This window comes from Ahaetulla prasina, chromosome 1, assembly GCF_028640845.1.
Source record: "Ahaetulla prasina isolate Xishuangbanna chromosome 1, ASM2864084v1, whole genome shotgun sequence".
NCBI classification, from domain to species: domain Eukaryota; kingdom Metazoa; phylum Chordata; class Lepidosauria; order Squamata; family Colubridae; genus Ahaetulla; species Ahaetulla prasina.
Genome location: NC_080539.1, coordinates 166,447,305 through 166,467,502, shown reverse-complemented (window position 1 = coordinate 166,467,502; position 20,198 = coordinate 166,447,305).

The window sequence follows — 20,198 nt, the reverse complement described above, 5'->3', positions numbered from 1 at the left end:
CCTATCACCTCTTATAAAACAGATTTAGGTGCGGGTTTTTTTTTAAACATGATAAAAATATTGGAATTCATTCTTGAAATACTTTGATTATTAGACTGCAATAAACATAAACTAAATAAGTTTGTTAAATGCCAAAACACTTTGAAAAAGAATATACGCACCTCTATAATGAGAAAAAAGAAGAGAAGGGGATGTGAATAAAAAAGACAAAAAAAAAATCCCTATAAAATGGGGGGAAAAAATCAAACAACTAAACAAAACTAAACAAAAACAAAAAACAAAACCCAACCATATGATTTTCAATAAAATGAACTCACAGAGAAGCAAAAGCTCTGAGGTTAAGAAAATGAACCTGCTTTTTTTTAATGGTTTGAAGAAAATTGGAAGTCCCTCTGCAGCCATTGTACAATCCCAGGAAAATATGTCTTTGGTTTAATAAGTTGAAATGTGCTCCATGTGTATCCATATGTTCTACAAAGACCATTTTTTCCTTTAAATAAAAAATGCCGATAGCTCTAAAAATTATGAAAATATTTATCCATGCTGGTAACTATATCAAATTCTGCATTAAATTCTGCATAAGACTGGACATTTCAACAGGCAAGGAAACACACGTATTTTCTGTGCAACTTCCCCAAATGCACATATTTATATCACTTTGATTCAAATGATCAAAATCACAGTTTGATATTTATATGCTGTGGCCCTTTGTATTATGTATGTGTTTGTGATGTGTTGATGGTCTCCATTTGGATGAATCACATTTTTACTGAAAAGAATTTGTGATGCATTTCTCTGCTATCCCCAGTTGTAGAGTATGCTAACTCTCAGGGAGGAGCTCCTATGTAAAATATACTCTCTGAGAACATAAGATGATTTGTTGATGAGTCAGCTAGAACTGAACTTCAGCAGCCGCCAGCTACGTGTTGATAATTAAATGCACATAGCTGTTTCATGAGGTACTTCTCCTATTTCCACCTCATGAACTGAGCCATTACTTCTTTCTAAAAAGCTAAATCTACCTCTGACCTTCCTTCATGTGTCCAACCTTGTTATCTCTACAAATTACTCCACTGGTGACTTTGGATGTCTGCCAGAACATTTAAAACTGTTTAATACACACAAATACTTCTAATGTTTGCACTAAGTCCCCCTATAAATTAATTGGAAGCGTTCTTCTGTCATAGCTGATTTCTCCAGTTGGGTCCTCCTGGAATTTTAATGTTGCTGCTGGTTAGTAATTTCTTCTACTAACTTTTAAGATTAAGAGTGTCACAGTTTGGATTTGGGATGAACTAATCTACTACAGTCATGGATCAGGCCAAAATTTAAACATTAAAATAAAGCAGAACCAAACAAAATAAGGCATTGTAATACATTACAATTGATGATGAAATCAGTAAATGACCAAGATCTGCCTAATTTTACAGACAGCATAACAAAACTTAGCTATGGTAGAGAAACTGAATCATACTGATCCAACAATAGTAGTTGTACATAAAAGAGAATTTCTGGGATATTTAATTAGATAAGATGCGATGAATTCATGAGTCCTACAGAGGGATCAGTACAACAGGGTATAGCTGTAGTTTCAATGGCCTCTTGTCCACAGGGGCACGGTCTTGGAGGGATGAACTATTTATTGTATTTTTTATTTTATTTTATTTTATTTTATTTTATTTTATTTTATTTTATTTTATTTTATTATTTATTTTATTTTATTTTTATTTATTATTTCAGCAGTTCTCTTCTCACAAAGCATCAGGTAAGTTGTCCACTTATTAAGAAACTTAAAAGATATATTTCCAGAAATAATTTGTGGATGGTAAAATCCTAAATCATGGCATTTGCTGAGATATATAGGCCTGTTTCCTGCTTATGCATTCAATAAATTATTGGTTAAGGAGATTTATCAAATTGTTGTTGTTGTTGTTGTTGTTGTTAGTAATGAAGTCATGTCCAACCCATTGCGACCCCATGGACAACGATCCTTCAGGCCTTCCTGTCCTCATCCCCGGAGTCCATTTAAACTCACGCCTACTGCTTCAGTGACTCCATCCAGCCACCTCATTCTCTCTCATCCCGTTCTTCTTTTGCCCTCAATCTTTCCCACCATTAGGCTCTTCTCCAGTGAGTCCTTCCTTCTCATTAGGTGGCCAAAGTATTTCAGTTTCATCTTCAGGATCTGGCCTTCTAAAGAGCAGTCAGGGTTGATCTCCTCTAGGACTGACCAGTTTGATCGCTTTGCAGTCCAAGGGACTCGCAGGCATCTTCTCCAGCACCATAGTTCAAAGGCCTAAATGCTTTGGTGCTTAGCCTTCCTTATGGTCCAACTTTCATAGCCATACATTGCAACTGGGAAAACCATAGCCTTGACTATACGCACTTTTGTCGGCAGGGTGATGTCTCTGCTTTTTAGTATGTAATCCAGATTTGCCATAGCTTTCCTCCCCAGGAGCAAGCATCTTTTAATTTCTTGGCTGCAGTCCCCATCTGCAGTGATCTTGGAGCCCAGGGAAATAAAATCTGTCACTATCTCCATTTCTTCCCCATCTATTTGCCAGAAATTGAGAGGGCCGGATGCCATGATCTTATTTTCCTTAATGTTGAGTTTGAAGCCAACTTTTGCAACTTCTTCACCCGCATCAAGAGGCTTTTTAGTTCCTCTTCACTTTCTGCCATTAGAGTGGTATCATCTGCATAGCTGAGGTTGTTGATATTTCTTCCAGCAATCTTAATTCCAATTTGAGGTTCATAATAATTTGTATACAATGGCATATCATTGATAAAAATTACCCAGTGCCTTCATCATCCATTCCCAAGATTATCAGAGAAACAGGTTCAGACCAGATAATTCTCTGATGGGTTACCTGCATCCCCATGGAATATTCTGTTTCACAGGGAAAAACAGAGGTTGGCTTTCATTATGCTTCATTTACTATAAAACTGCACGTAGTAGAATAGGTTTTCATGGGAATAGGAAAGAATGAAAAAAGCAGGGAGGGCTTAATAAAGGAAAATATTTGTAACTCAGGGTTGACATGAGGGGTCCTTGGTGCTCTCTGAGCTTGCTTGTTTTCTTGTAGACATTTCATTACCCAAACTAGGTAACTAGGTAACATCATCAATGCTAGTAAGGAGTGCTGTTTGCTGACATTCTGTATTCTAGTGACTTCCCTGTCAGTATTGGTGAGGCTGGTCTTAGAGATTCTTTGACTGGGCTGTTTGTTGTTTGCTTCTTTGGCAGTTTCTTGATTGGGGTGTTGCTTACTTGATTGTTGGTCTGATGTTAACCTTGGAGTTAATTTATGCTGATCTGGGTGCTGATTGCTGGTGGAGAGGTGCCTGGGCCTTTTTGTTCCCCTTTTCGGCTGGTTGATAGGGCCTATTTAAAGATCTGAGCGGGAAGCCCAGATTCTCTCTCTCAAGTCATACCCTCTACAATGCAGATATTCTGAAAACCAAGCAAATATATAGCGAATGAATTTGTAATCTAACTCTAACTATGTTTAAAGGGACACAGTGGCTCAGTGGCTAAGACGCTGAGCTTGTCGATCAAAAGGTCGGCAGTTCAGCGGTTCAAACCCCCAGTGCTGCGTAATGGGGTGAGCTCCCGTTACTTGTCCCAGCTTCTGCCAACCTAGCAGTTCGAAAGCACATAAAAAATGCAAGTAGAAAAATAGGGATCACCTTTGGTGGGAAGGTAACAGCGTTCTGTGCGCCTTTGGTGTTGAGTCATGCCGGCCGCATGACCACGGAGACCTCTTCAGACAGCGCTGGCTCTTCGGCTTTGAAACGGAGATGAGCACCACCCCCTAGAGTCGGGAACGACTGGCACATATGTGCAAGGGGAACCTTTACCTTTGCTTTAACTATGTTTATTTATTAATTAAATTTATTTTATTTATACAGGGTAACTCTGGGCAGCTTATAATATTTAAAAGGTGAAACTATACGAATAAAACACTACAGAAATACAATAGAACTCTAGATAAAAGATGTGGAGAGAGAAGGAGAGAGAGTAGAATAAACTTGGGGGTTGTTGGGAAGGTGGGATCTGTTATTAATCTATCAACCACCACCACCACCCACTAGAAGTCCAAGCTAACTGGCAGAGCCAGATTTTTAAGCTCTTGAGGAAGGTCAGAAGAGTAGGAGCTGACCTCACTCTGGAGGGCAACATGTTCCAAAGGGCAGGAGCACTGGCAGAGAAGGCTCTTCTCCTGGACCCTGCCAGCTGGAATATCCTGGCTGATGGGGCCTGCAGCAACCCTCCTCTGCTGGCACAGGTGCGGCGTCCCAATCCCAGTGGGATAGGTTGGTCCCTCAGGCAGCCTAGTCTCATGCCGTGAAAAGGCTTTAAAAGTGATTACCTGGCTGGATGAAATAACAGGGCAGAAAAGAGAAAAAAAACCCAGAACTATTCCTATTGGGCATTCTGGAAGGGAAAATGGAAAAAAATATACAATATATCATATTACACATATTGATGGCATATAGAATTGTGATAGCACAGAATTGGAAACACCCGGAAATCCCACCAGATCAAATTATAATAAAAAATATATCTATGAATGTGCAGAAATGGATAGATTATCGATGGAAATGAAGGAAAGGGAAGATACTGAGTACTATTGAATATGGAATAGATGGTATTTCTGGCTGGAGAGTAAGCATAAAACTTAAGGGAGATTTTTGTCATGAGACTGAATTCTGAATAGAGGTTAAGATAATGTAAATAAGGATGTTGATTTATGGAGATACTTAGAAGTAGAATCTGTATATAGAGGTTAAATAGGATAAGAGATACCGATGTAGGAAAAGCTGTTATGAGTAATGTAATTTTGATGCGTTTGTCTTTGTGTGTTTTATATATAGATATTTGTTTTTGTGTATTGTGCTCTTTTTGTATTGTGTATTTTAACTTTTGGAAATTCAATAAATATTTTTTTAAAAAAAAAACTGATTACCTTCAATTCCATCCAGAAACAAACCAGCAACAGAGCAGTGATGTTATGTCGGCCACCCTTGGAGCCCCAAAACTGCCCGTGCCATTCTATGTTCTATTTAGAGAGATATTATTGATTTTATTTGGAATACCTTATGCATGACTATTGACTTCCTTTATTTTTCTTGCATTCCCCTTTTCCAATAAATTCCATTTTAGTTACATTAACTTCAGAAAGGAATTTCTTATTAAAATTATTTCAGTGTTTGTGGTCATATGGTTTTCTGTTTTCAAAATGTGCACATTTTTCTTAAATTCTGTATTTTTCCATTTTGGCCAGAAAATAAAGCATCTTCCTTTCCATTTTTTTTCCTCCCTAAAGCTGAGCTTAAGGGAAAAATATTGGATATAAAATCATGGAGTGTGTGTAGTGTGTGTGTTTTGGGGATGGGAGGGTGGAGAGCGCACTTACAAGAAGGAAGAAATCCTAAAAATGTGAATTTTTAGAAAAATTATTAGCGTAAATACTCTTTGATATAAAATATAGTACGTAGCATTTTCCACAGTACCATTGTAATAGGTTTTCAGTTGTAAGAGGCAAAGATAAAACTAAGGGGGTAGGTGGATGCACTAATCAGAGGAGGAAGAGAAGGTGCTGGGAAGATTAGTGGGTAAATATACAGGTAGTCCTCAACTTACAACAGTTCATTTAGTGACCATCTGAAGTTACAATAGCACTGGAAAAAGTGCTTTATGGCTGTTTTTCAGCTTACAACCATTGCAACAAGCCCATGGTCACATGATCAAAATTCAGACACTTGGCAACTGATTCGTATTTACGACGGTTCCAGTATCCTGGGGTCATGTGATCAGCTTTTGCTACCTTCTGACAAGCAAAGTCAAGGAGGAAGCCAGATTCACTTAACAACCATGTTACTAATTGAACAGCTGCAGTGATTCTCTTAACATCTGTACCAAGGAAGGTCGTAAAAGGGGACAAAAGTCACTTAACAAACGTCTCACTTTCCAACAGAAATTTTGGGCTCAATTGTGATCGTAACCGAGGACTACCTGTTATGGATAAATCAGGCTGGGTGGGCTGCCGGAAGGGAAAGCAGATTCATTTTAGTTTATTCTAACATCACCTACATATTCATATTCATAGACACACACACACACACACAAATTTAATCTATGGCTTTAGAAACAACATTTTGTAAAGAAAAGAAAGACTACACACAGAGACACGCTTGTATAATGTGTTGTGATATTATATATGATATAATATATTGTGATATGATAGGAATGCTGAGATAATATACACAGATACAATCATGGCTGCACAAAACTTTTCATTAAACTTCACAAAACATATCCTTAGCAGTGTTTCACTCAGTTCTTTAGAAGTTGAGGGTCATGTTGTTTTTGGAACAGTTTCAAAGGAGCTACAAATCATTTTGATACCATTACGGAAGAACCCGCATATTTAATATTAATTCCTCTTTCATTTGCTATTGGAATGATCTACTCTGATAGGTAAAAATATGCATAGTATAAATGAACAAAGAAACACTCTATGTCATGAATTCACATTTATTAAAAGTAACTACAATTCATTCAAGTTGTCTATCAGTAAAAGTGAGTGCTAGGAATAAAAATGAGTGCCCAAGTTTGAAGGGTGCCAATTTAAACGTGGTGGCCAAGTCCTATTTTTCAAGATTTATCCAACAAAATATTATTTTGGTAGATCAGTATATGTCAAACTGAATTTTCAATAGGAAGTGGCCACAAAGATTTTTCCTGTAATTTTTTTTTTAATGAAAATAAGAATTTAACATAAACATAATAGAATAGAATTTTTAATTGGCCAAATGTGATTGGACACACAAGGAATTTGTCTTGGTACATACGCTCTCGGTGTACATAAAAGTAAAGATACATTCGTCAAGAATTCTAAGGTACAACACTTAATGAAGTGTTGTATCTTAGAACTAAAATGCAACTCAGCCTGTCTTGTATCAATTCGGGGCTAACCCAGTTCAACATGTCTGAAATTAGGGTCTCCCATTATTTACAGGAAAGGATGAAGAAACAATTAAAACCTTCCTGTTTTTCAAAACTATGAACAGGAGGGAATATCTGAAAACTGACACATTCAAATGTAGACACTGTACCAAATTTCACAGAACTTGATGCAAATGTTTTATGTATGTATGTATGTATGTATGTATGTATGTATGTATGTATGTATGTGTTTTTGTAGGTTTTCACCGGTATAGGTATGTAGGTCTTGGCATTTTCGGATCTTTTCCCGTGTAAGGTTGGGAGTATCTTGGCGATGTTTTGACGAGATCTCACTCATCATCTTCAAGCTGGTGTCTTCGGCTTCGTGCTTCTCAAGCAAAGAGTGGTCAGAGCTGCCGTCTCTCTATAAATACTGGTGGGGAGGTGGGGAGTGTTGCTATGAGTGGGTTGGTTGGCTGTGTGGTTGCATCTTGATTGGTAGATGGAGCGGGTGTTTGCAGATTGGTCAGCTGTTTCGTAACATCCTGTGTGTGTGTGGTCCTGGTCTTTTGTTTCTGAACTTTTGAGCAGACATCACATCACAGAACTTCAGAGGCCACAACACCAAAGCTCAAGAACAAAAGACCAGGACCACACCCACACAGGATGCTATGAAACAGCCGACCAATCTGCAAACACCCACTCCATCTACCAATCAGGATGCAACCACAGAGCCAACCAACCCACTCACAGCAACACTCCCCACCTCGACCAATCTGCAAACTCCCACTCCATCTACCAATCAAGATGCAACCACACAGCCAACCAACTCACTTACAGCAACACTCCCCACCTCCCCACCAGTATTTATAGAGAGACAGCAGCTCCGACCACTCTTTGCTTGAGAAGCACGAAGCCGAAGACACTAGCCTGAAGATGATGAGTGAGACCTCGTCAAAATGTTGCCAAGATACTCTCAACCTTACATGGGAAAAGACCCGAAAATGCCAAGACCTACATATATGTATGTATGTATATATATAGTGTAGTTTTTCACCACAATGTGATGAAACATATAATAAAGATTAGAATGAAGAATGAAATTAAATGTGTTGCCAAAAAAAAAAAAAAAAGAAAAGAAAAGAAAGAGAAAGAAAGGAAAGGATCCTATAGTAAGGAATACAGTACATGTGAAAAACTTCATATAGGCTGATGGATAAAGGAGGGATGCAAGGAATAATGGTGCTCCTTTCTAAATGAGTGTCAGAGGTTGAGGTCAAAGAAGATTGCAAGATTAACTTAGTCATCCTTTTTGGGAAGAAAGTAGAACTTTAAGCAGGTAGGGAAATCACCATTTACTTTTCTGGACTGGCGATAGGAAGCAAAGATGGAAACCAATGGCTAAAAGCAGGATTCTCTCTCAGGTTGTCTCCATCTCAACTCCAAGATGCTAGGATGGAAAACTGTCCAGATCATTTAGAAAGGAAATGGAATTTTTGAACGATTATAATTCTCCATAAATTTGTACCTGCCTGTTCTGGCTTGAGTGAGTTTTAAAACAAGACTGCCAACAAACTGAGTTTGCTCTGGGTTTGGAGTTGGCATCAAGTTTTTTTGCAACCCAAGAGTGAACCAAACCAGTGAAGAGATGTTGTATTTTTCTAAATTTAACACTGAAATGAGAAACAAAGGGTTTTTCTCTTTGAGTGTATGAGAAAGTAATGGGATGAGAATACTGGATACAATCCAGCATTATTAAAAGCTGAAACTCCAACGAATTGCCTAATGTCTGTTTTGAAATCCATATATCAAATGCTTAACTTTCAAGGCCTTGCCTATGTGTGTATGTGCTTTAATTGAAAAACTCATTTGGTTGAGTTTTATTACCTGTCATGTGATGGGGCCATAATTTGATGGGACAGCACCTGCCCTGCATGGAGAAGGTTGAAGCTTAATCCATAGCATTTTTAGCTTAAAAGATTGCATTGTCCTCTGATGGAGGGAAAAATATATTGGTTATGTGCTGAAATGAACTCTCTGTACCTCCCAGCTAATTCAGCCTCTGTGATGATCTACATTTCATGAAGTTTGAAAATCTTGCCTTTCCACAATATTAGTAATGGATGAATGGTTTAAATTAAAATGTGAGCTAGTGCTTCATCCACATTTGGAAAATGGAGAGGGTGAAGGAGGGAGGGAATGAAATCTAGCTATCCGAGAGCATGGCTAGTTTCAGATTGCTGGATTGGAAATAAAGGGTTTGCAGGTGTCTCATGGGTGAAGTTATATACTGTGCTGCCTTACAAATTACAGGGATGTTGGTCAGACACACCCTGAGCCTTCTCAGGTTTAGTTGGGCTTGGCCATCATTTTATCTGTATTAAATAAAACCTCACTCTGACTTCTTTATTTCCCAGACTTGACTTAACCCTGGGGAAAGAACAAGGAATGATTCCTGTCTGCCTTATTTTAAAACATGTTCAATTAATTATTTTAGCCAAATGAATTCTTGTGGCTGGGAAATGCAGGAAAAAATTATTTCATGGGGGGAAAAAAAAGAATTTTTGGGACAAAACAAACAACTTTCATCATTAAAAAAATAATTCACCCTTCCTCCCCATAAAATGAGGAAACTTCAGATTGGATGCAACATTTTTATATAAATCTGCCTTTCTGGAATATGGTATCTGCACCAAATGCTTTGAAATGTGTTTCTAATTAGTTGTTTTTTTGTTTCTCTGTTTTTTCCAGGTTTCTGATCTGGAGAATGTAATTGCTTCATGTGTACCTTGACTCATTAATTACCTGTGTAGCTGAATGGTTAGCAGTCTTGATATGAAATCAGGAAATCCATGTTCATATTTCCACTCAGTAATGAAACTCTGGGTCCTGAGCCCAGTCCCAGATCCAATATGCCTGTTAGCCTGGGGAAAGCACATAATATTCTCGTCTCCTGAAGTTAATTAGAGAAGAAGCTATCTTGATGTTCATGTTTTCACTTCAATTTTCATTTGCCATTAACCAACCATTCTTTGTGAAGTTGAGACTTATCGTCTGAAAAGGGGGGAAAAAAGGCAATGGTTCAGAGTTAAAGCGTATGCTTACTTGGCAAAATACATGTAATAAAGGTTCTAAATTTCATTTTAGGCTCAAACACCCGAACATTTCTCTCTCTGTCTCCATGTCAGGTTTCAATGATTAAGGTTGCTGGTGCTGGCAGGCTATTCACAAAGGTATAATTAAGTTTTGGAAAAAAAATGTTTTCATTTAGAATAGAATAGAATAGAATAGAATAGAATAGAATAGAATAGAATAGAATAGAATAGAATAGAATAGAATAGAATAGAATAGAATAGAATTTTTAGAATTGGCCAAGTGTGATTGGACACACAAGGAATTTGTCTTGGTGCATATGCTCTCAGTGTACATAAAAGAAAAGATACCTTCATCAAGGTACAACATTTACAACACAAATGATGGTCATAGGGTACAATTTAACACTTAATGATACAACACTTAATGATAAGCATAGGGTACAAATAAGCAATCAGGAACAATCAATATAAATATAAATCATAAGGATTACCAGAAACAAAGTTACAGTCATACAGTCATAAGTGGAAAGAGATTGGTGATGGGAACGATGAGAAGAGTGGAAAGAGATTGGTGATGGGAACGATGAGAAGAGTGGAAAGAGATTGGTGATGGGAACGATGAGAAGATTAATAGTAGTGCAGATTTAGTAAATTGTTTGACAGAGTTGAGGGAATTATTTGTTTAGCAGAGTGATGGCCTTCGGGAAAAAACTGTTCTTGTGTCTAGTTGTTCTGGTGTGCAGTGCTCTACAGCGTCGTTTTGAGGGTAGGAGTTGAAACAGTTTATGTCCAGGATGTGAGGGATCTGTAAATATTTTCACGGCCCTCTTCTTCATTCGTGCAATATACAGGTCCTCAATGGAAGGCAGGTTGGTAGCAATTATTTTTTCTGCAGTTCTAATTATCCTCTGAAGTCTGTGTTTTTCTTGTTGGGTTGCAGAACCGAACCAGACAGTTATAGAGGTGCAAATGACAGACTCAATAATTCCTCTGTAGAACTGGATCAGCAGCTCCTTGGGCAGTTTGAGCTTACTGAGTTGGCACAGAAAGAACATTCTTGTCCTTTTTTGAAGATGTTTTTGATGTTAGCTGTCCATTTTAGATCTTACGAAATGATAGAACCTAGAAATTTCAAGGTTTCTACTGTTGATACTGTGTTGTCTAGTATTGTGAGAGGTGGAAGTATGGAAGGGTTTCTCTTAAAGTCTACCACCATTTCTATGGTTTTGAGTGTGGAAATGGAAATTGTTTAACTGGAAGGCCAACTGCAAAGCCAAAGCCAGCTAATTTAGAGATCTATGGCCCTATTGAAGGGGAAGAAGAGCTCCCCAGAAATGCTGGCTGAGGAATTCTGGGAGTTGGAGTCCACAAAACATACCATTGCCAAGGTTGGAGACCCCTGTATTGCAAGCAAGCTGTTTTGTGCTACCAAATAGGAACAGGGAATATTGGTTGAAAGCCAGATCTACTAGTGATGTAGATCTGCTCCCATAGATACGTATGCATAGATTACATAGCAATCTGATATCCACTTCCCCAGGAATACACTTCAATGCAGAGCTGATACGTATAGTTTCACACTGTTTATGTCAATATATATGTTGATATTTTGCAGGTCCAAAAAAGAAATCAAAGATTAAAAGTGAAAATAAACATTCTTTTCTGGAGCTCCTTTAAATCCCCTGGTTTATACTGAAAGCCATTTGACAAAAGTTTTCAAGGTCCCCCCCCTCTCTTTTCTTATATTTAATTTGAATAGTAGATTGTGAAGGAAATTTGTTTTTTCTAGGTTTTGAAACAAAAATCCTTAGAACACTATGCAGGAGATTCCTCAGCACTTAATCACCGCTGTGTAAATGTTTTGTCTCCCTATTGGCTGTGGTTAAAATCAATTTAAAAGGCTTACATTGTACTGTTTATGGGGATTAATCCTCCCTGACTGGATGTTTTAATCCTGATGTATTCCATTCAATTTATTTATCAAAAATAGCTTTTCATGTTTTGTGATTATAATCAGTAAAATGTCTGAACATTAATAACAGGATAAAATAAAATAATCTTCCAAAAAGTTTTAGGATGCAAAGATGATCCTGCAAATACAAAGCTTCCTTCCTTCCTTCCTTCCTTCCTTCCTTCCTTCCTTCCTTCCTTCCTTCCTTCCTTCCTTCCAACACATTGATCCCCATTCTCCCATTCCCTGATTTGTTATTTTTGCAGAATAACAAATCAGGGATCATGAAGAAATATAACACTACCATGGATGTACAGTGGTCTGGACCAGTAACACGCACATCCTTTGCTAATGACTTCCACTTTTCACTTGTTGCTCTTTCAACACAAAGGTCAGAGAGATTTCACTCTGCAATTTGGAATCTGATATCATTAGGACCATGGAGAGCTCTAAGTGAGCAGCTTCTTTCAACAAAGACTGTCAGGTTTAACAGCTACTCTCTACAGTCCAGTCTGCTATATTCCACCTTCTTGTTTTAAGAAGAAAGGCTCTTAAAGGGCCAGGCAACTGGATGGGCGTTTTTGTTGTTGTTGTTCTGACTACTCTTACCTGGGGTGCTCCCTGCTCACTCTGCTGAGTTGGCATGTTAATGTAGGATGCATTTATCTCCTGGCTCAGAGCCAGCTTCTTATAAGCATCTAGAGTTTGATTGGGAAGACATAGTACTTGGATTAAATGTCTGCAAACTCCATCAGTCTAGTCTCTCACTCGCTCTGATTCCAAGCCTGAGGCAGGGATATACCACTTCAAGGGAAGAATGTGGGGAAATGACTACCTCCATGCTCTTGGTGTGGGCATCTGACATCATTGTTGGCCCTTCGATAGTCCTATTTTTGACTTCATAGTGCAGTTTGACTCTTGCCAGCGAATGCCTTTCTGTAACTTAACAGCTCCTACCCAAGACCACTTATGTTCCCATTCCTTCATGTTCTGCATTTTTTGGGTACATATGCCTTGCTGTGAGAATGCAACATGGAAGCTTTCAAATGAAGATTAATTTGTCATGTGATCCCGAGCCAGATTGCTCTGCTATACATTACAACAGATGGACTTGAGTGTAAAATATTTTCCTCTTGTTACTATAGAAACATCCCGACATAATTCAAACGACTTAAGTGGCTTTCTGGAAAGCTGTTTGTTGTGTTGCCAGTGCTGACGAATGAATCATTTTCAACATTAAGTCAAGATGGATTAAAACGGGTCTCTGAGAATCTGAGTTGATTGCTACTTATGGAAGGGCCTTGCTGGTAAAGTTATTATGTTTGAGATAGTTTAATCAGGGGTTGAAACAAACCAGGCAGGTGGGCTACAATTACTTCCCAGAAATATGATCAACAGAAGACACAAAAAGAAGGTGACAGAGAAGGGATTTAGACAACACACCGTGTGATCTGGTTGTGGTAAAATACATTAATGGTTTATCCAGCAAGAACAAAAGGATTTAACATTTGTCCAAAATTGCTGTCTATAACCATTAGACCTTGGGAGAGGTTTGCTCTGAGTAGTGTTAGAGTAAGCGCAAAGGTTAGGCTTTGTAAGCATGTTTACATTTCATGAGAAATAGTAAGAAATGAAGATTGCAGACTTGGTCTGTGGGATAAGTAGGGGGAAGTTAAATCAAGTAAGGCTTATAATACAACAGTCAAACAGCTGAAGTGGTCATATATTTGGCCTAAGAGAAAGCGAAGAATTTAGACTTTCCCAAAGAGCCTTCTCCAACCTGGTGCTCTCCAGATCTTTCAGAATTGCAGGGCCTAGAATTCCCAGACAGCCAAAGTTGCTAAGAATTCTGGGAGTTGTCATGTTGAGATATATGGAAGGCAGCAGTGGGAGAAATCTTTTCGGTGCCAAATCAAAAGTCTTTTGAAAGTCTCTTCACTGTCAGGGAGATTTGATTTACGGCAGAGAAGTCTGCAGTTAAAAAAGCAACACTCCATGCTCCTGGATCTCACTTAGATCTCCAGATGCCTCCTCTGAGAATAAAATAAGACCAGATCTCATCCTGAACTGATTAATAGCTGATTTTAAGGGGCATATGCCCCTTCACTGGATTATTTATTTACCTATATTTTATGTAAGGTAAACATCTGCCTTATTCAGATAAAACTACTTTCTTGTTTAGTTTTGTATCATCTTTTCTGAAGGTGCACAAAGTGATGAATAATTAGATTCAAATTATATCAAATCAAAATTAATTGTAATCCTTGCCTTGTTTATTTATTTATTTTTCACTTGCCTTATCCACTCCTTGACCTACTACTCTATAGGGCAGTGAGGGCAGAGCACACTCATTGTGAAGTGCACGTATGATCTATTACTTTTACTTATTTGCATTTTTATCCTATCTTTTTAAAGAAGCTTTATACAATTATATTGTGGTCTTTAATTTGTTTTGTTTTTTAACCACAACCTTGCGAAATAGGTCTTGCCAAGAGATCATGACCTGCATCATCCAGTGAGTTCTGTGGTTAAGAAGGGGCTTCTGGTCAATCCAAGTCCAACATTTCAACATTTACAGGGCCTTGTTACACAGTTTCCTTCCATCTCTGGCAAAACTCTTGGCTCTTTGAAGATACCAGGAGTTAATCAGAAGATATTACATATGCAAACCAGATGTGTTCTTTTTCTTCTCATCATTTCATTTCTTTTGAAAGTTTCCAAAATACGTTAGCCGTTTTGCTTCTCATATTGTTGATATGGAAGTGTCCTTCAATGACAATGAAAGCCATCTTTATGGAGTTCTTGGCTTGCCTTGTTAATAGATTTGAGAATTAATCTAGAGGGAAAGGTTGTGGCGTTACCCCTTCTATTGGGATTGAACACTTGACCTGATATTCTTGTTAGGAAATCACAATAGCCTTCCAGGTAAATCACTGGGATATTATTAGTTGAATGTCAGTCTATAAACACTGATTGCCTTAATTGGGTTTTTGTCTTCTGAATTCAATAAATAAATAAATAAATAAATGATTAATAAATAAATAGGAGAGAGAGAGAGAGAGAGAGAGAGAGAGAGAGAGAGAGAGAGAGAGAGAGAGAGAGTGTTAATGGATGACTTCAGGGTTTTGGGGCAAATCTCTGCTACTTTCCCTTTCAGAAGATTGTTTCCAAATCCAGCAGACTTTAATTAAACCATTGTTTGTTATAGCCAATCTCAGTAAAAGTAGTTTTCTGATTTTCTGATCTAGTCTATCTGGTAGGGCTGATAATCATAGAACCTTTTATTATTTTTTGTTGAACGTTGAACCATTTTGAACTTTACTAAGCATTTATTTATTCTTTACTTCCATCATTTAACACTCTTATTGCATTTAACAATCAATCTTCAGTTCCAGATTGGCATAAATATTTCATAACCAGTCTCATTTCCTTTATTATATATTTTCTCTTCCTCTCATGATTTTCCAATGTCCTGTTGAACAGCACAGATATAGTCGGTATACTCGTTTCCCAGCACTCAAAAGTCATTCATTATCTCCTGTATCTTCTCAATCATAATTCTGCTGAGCACCTTCTGAGCCAGACTTTAAATAAACCAGGGGTGAAATCCAGGAGGTTCTGACAAGTTCTGGAGAACCAATAGAGGAAATTTTGAGTAGTTTGGAGAACGGGCAGGTATCACCTCTGGCTGGCCCCAGAGTGGGGTGGGAATGGGGATTTTGCAATATCCTTCCCTCAGGAGTGGGGAGGGAATGGGGATTTTGCAGTATCCTTCCCCAGCCATGGCCACCAAGCCATACCACACCCACCAAGCCACGCCCACAGAACCAGTAGTAAAAAAAATTGGATTTCACGACTGAACTAAACCCCTTGCAGCTTTTGCATTTGTTTTGGCTGCTTTTCCCTTTATCCAGAAGAGCAGCAAGAACATTTATCCTTTCCATCATCTTTCCCCCCACCCTGGTGTGGATACAAACATTTCTAGCATTCATTTCAATTCTACTTAACAATATACAATTCTGTTAAGAATCTCTAAAATATTTCTTCCTTCCTCCACTTTAATTTTTACCCCAAACAATTCCATTCCTTTCCCCCCCCATCCTACTCAATCTGCTTGGGAGGGGTGTGTGTCTATATAATCTTAACCATTCCATTCTTTTCGAGTGTATTTTTGCAAGGTTCTTTTTCTCTACGTACACTTTATACACAATTCTTCTGTGATGTTCATTTTTGCACCAACCATTCCCTTATATGAATCCATATAACATCTTAACATCTTCATCCATAACATCTTATATTTCATTTTTCCACCAAACGTTTTTCTTAAAATTCTCATTAGCATAACTTTGTTCCAAGCAGCTTCCACATCCACTTCCTGTACATTTTCATTTCACTCATTCCATTTAGGAGATTAATCTGTCTTGTAATATAGGACGTCCTCGACTTATGACCACAACTGAGCTCAAAATTTCTGTTGCTAAGTGAGACCATTGTTAAGTGAGTTTTGTCCCATTTTATGACCTTTCTTTCCACAGTTGTGAAGTGAATCATTGCAGCTGTTAAGTTAAATAGTTGTTAAATGAATCTGGATTCCCCATTGACTTTGCTTTTCAGAAGGTTCGCAAAAAATGATCACATCGTCCCAGGAGATGGCAACTGCCAGAAATATGAACCAATTGCCAAGCATCCAAATGTTGATCACATGACAGCATCACACAGCTGCAATGGTTGTAAGTGTGAAAAACGGTCATAAGTCATTTTTTTCAGTTGCAACTCTGAACGGTCACTAAATGAACTGTTGTAAGTTAAGGATTACCTGTACCTTTTTATAGAAGACTTGTTCTTCCTCTTCCTGGAGTTTTACTTTCACATTAATTTCAACTCTGCCCACCCTGTCTTCCTTTTTTTTTTTCAAGATTCACTCTTCATACTATCAGAAATCATATTTTTCCATTTATATTCATTCCTTTGCCAGGTTTATCTACAGGCAGATTTGTGCTTAAACTACATATTTGAAATACACTCCTTTTTCTAAGCAGATGCTGAACTGTCATCTTCTTATTCATTCTTGAGTCTCCAAATACCCCAGTCCTTTTGTCTGTACTCTTCTGTTTTATTTGCATCTATTCATATCTATTCAACCCCCTCTGGATCACATTCATTCAGAATGTTACATAATCTGCCACCCCTTAAATTCACAATTTGATTGGCAGCAACTTCAGACAGGTTTTAAACTTGACTTCAGGTGATTTCCTGAAGATACTCAGGTAATTTAATTTTCTTGTCAACAATAGAAATGGTTTGCCATTGCTTTCTGAGTCATCTGCTTGCCTGTCTGTCTGTCTGTCTAGCTGTTTGTCTATTTCCCTGTCCTATCCTGCAGACTTAGGATATCCCATCCAAGCACCAACTTAATCCAATCCAACTTAACTTTTCTCAATATTAGCTAAGGGCAGCTTAGTTGTTAGTATCTGTTGCTGGCAGTTCAATTTAGTTTGTGATACAGAGAACATATGCATAATTGACTTGATTTTGGAAGAGAATCACGGAGTCAGCTCAGCTCATCACCTGAAGAGAAACATGCAAGATAAATGCCCAGGATGTCAGGCCTGGAAACCATACTAGACTTTAGGGTTCCAGACGCTGCCACATTTTTCCCCTGAGGGGAAGAAGGGGGGTTGAGGGGTATGGTAACATTCTTCAAGCGGTCAAGGTCGGATGGTGTTCACATCTGCAGGAGGAGTGGCGAGAAGATATTTGAATGAACTGGGAGAATGTGGGACCATGTGACCAGCAAAGAGGTTAGGGGGGTGGGACTCTTGGGGTTTGTATAACTGGGAAAAGAATCCGGAAGTTCAGTTTTGGAATTTCACTCATCATGTGCCAGTTTCCTCATGCTAGTAAAGAACTCTGAAAGACAATGGCTTCTGAGGTTTTTTTTATGCAGAAGAGGTTTTTCTGGAACCTTGACATTGGAATGTATTCAATGAATACATTTATGGTTTCTGAGCTGACATATTCCAGATTCTAAATTAATTTTTTACCTCATCACTCCCTTGTATCTTTCCTTCCCAAAAGCTTTAAGTTTTCAGACATTGTTACTAAAATGTTTATGTTTTCCATCTTGGAAAACTTCAGTTTTGAAGCATATACTTTCCTTCAAGTTATAACATAAATCAATAGATGAAATAAATTATGTCCCAATTGCTTGGGACAATGAGGGTGCCAGTTGGGGAAGAGTCCTGTTCTTAATGGTAAATTTAATGTAGCCTTGGAGAGGGCTCATACAGGGATTTTTCTGTAAGAAGGATACTACTATAGCGTAGTAACCCATGTTCATTGCATGTACCCTTTGCTGTTTGTATCGTATTCAATGACAGAATCATAGTACTATAGTCTCTTCATTGTATAGTCAACCAAGACGATGCCTCTGAGATCTGGCATGTCAAAGCAGTAAAAATAAACATTCATCAAGCTCTTTAAGAACCATTTAGGGATCGCACAATTTCTTACTGGAGGTGTGGAATTTATTTTTGTTTGTATTGATATTTTAAAAATTAAGTGAATAAAAGTTACTAAATCCTTTGAAGAACAGCTGAAAAGTTTGGTAGGCTTGATCTGCTTAAAAAAATTAAGACCAAGAAAAAAATATCTGCAAATGTGATTTGTCACCCAGAAGTCAGAACATCCTTTCTAGAACACCTCTGTTCTCAACTGCTTCAAATTTACAGATACTGCAGTGAACAGACACTTAAGGAAGATAAACTCAAGAATATATTCCATCTTTATTATTCTAAATGACTCCATAACGTGGGTAGGCAAACAGTTGTTCTCCATTTATTTATTTATTTGTATTTTATCTCTCCCAAAAAAGATGGCTAACATCTAGGGATCTGAAGCACTGTAGTTTAAAAAGTCTGGGGGATAATTAACCTATGGATTTCATTACTACAAGATATGTGATTCACCACTAACTCAGAAAACTTTAGAAGCAATTGGATAAGTCCATGGACAACGGGCCAAGCCTTGAGACTCAATGCTGTATCTCCAGGTTGAAGATAGCAAGCTTTGGAGATAATTACAGAGGAATAATGGTGAGAGAAGTTTATGTCTCTACCTCCTGCTTACAAGCAGAGGCATGAGTTGGCCATTGTAAGAAACAAAATGATAGCATAATTCAACGGGGCAATTCTTATGTTCTTAAATTGCTAATTATTTATTTATTTATTATTTTTATTTTATTTGATTTTTATACCGCCCTTCTCCCGAAGGACTCAGGGCGGTGTACAGGCATAATAAAACCGACAATACAATATACAAGTTTAAAATACGATTTAAAAAACTTATTTAAATTAGCCCAGTGATTAAAATTTACCATACTAAAACCCCGTTTAAAATTAATAAATATAACATTAAAATCCCAATTTAAGCCAGCCCCGCGCGGATAAAAAGATGAGTCTTGAGTTCGCAACGAAATGTCCGAAGGTCAGGTATTTGGCGTAAACCCGGGGGAAGCTCGTTCCAGAGTGTGGGAGCCCCCACAGAGAAGGCCCTTCCCCTGGGGGCCGCCAGCTGACATTGTTTGGCGGACGGCACCCTGAGAAGTCCCTCTCTGTGGGAGTGTACGGGTCGGTGGGAGGCGTGTGGTAACAGCAGGCGGTCCCGTAAGTACCCGGGTCCTAAGCCATGGAGCGCTTTAAAGGTCATAACCAACACCTTAAACGCTTAAACGCTTGTTTTATTCAAAAGCAAACCTTACTAATTTAATTGGAATGAGACAGCCAGTGTGTTTTAGTGATTAAGATAGACTAGCATTGAGGAGTCTCAGGTTCAAATCCACCCACAGCCAGAGAGGCTCATTCATTGGATGACTGGGCCATTCCCACTCCTATCTCATGCAATTGTTGTTGTTTTTGGTGGGGAATCTAACAGAGAAGCACTATGTATATCGTCTTGAGTTGATCCCACGCTAGACTATAAATATAACAGACAAACAAACTCACTCATAGATAAGTGTATATACAAGTGAAAGGCTTAGCTACTGAGGTTACCTGAAGAATAACTGATAGCTCTTTCTTGCATAATGTCAGCAATGGTTCCTGTCTGCATCTCTAAATGACATGTGCTTCAGGTATAAGCTTCCTTGACAGTGATCTGCATTAAGGACGAAGACTGTGGTTAGCTTGATGTTGCTGAGATA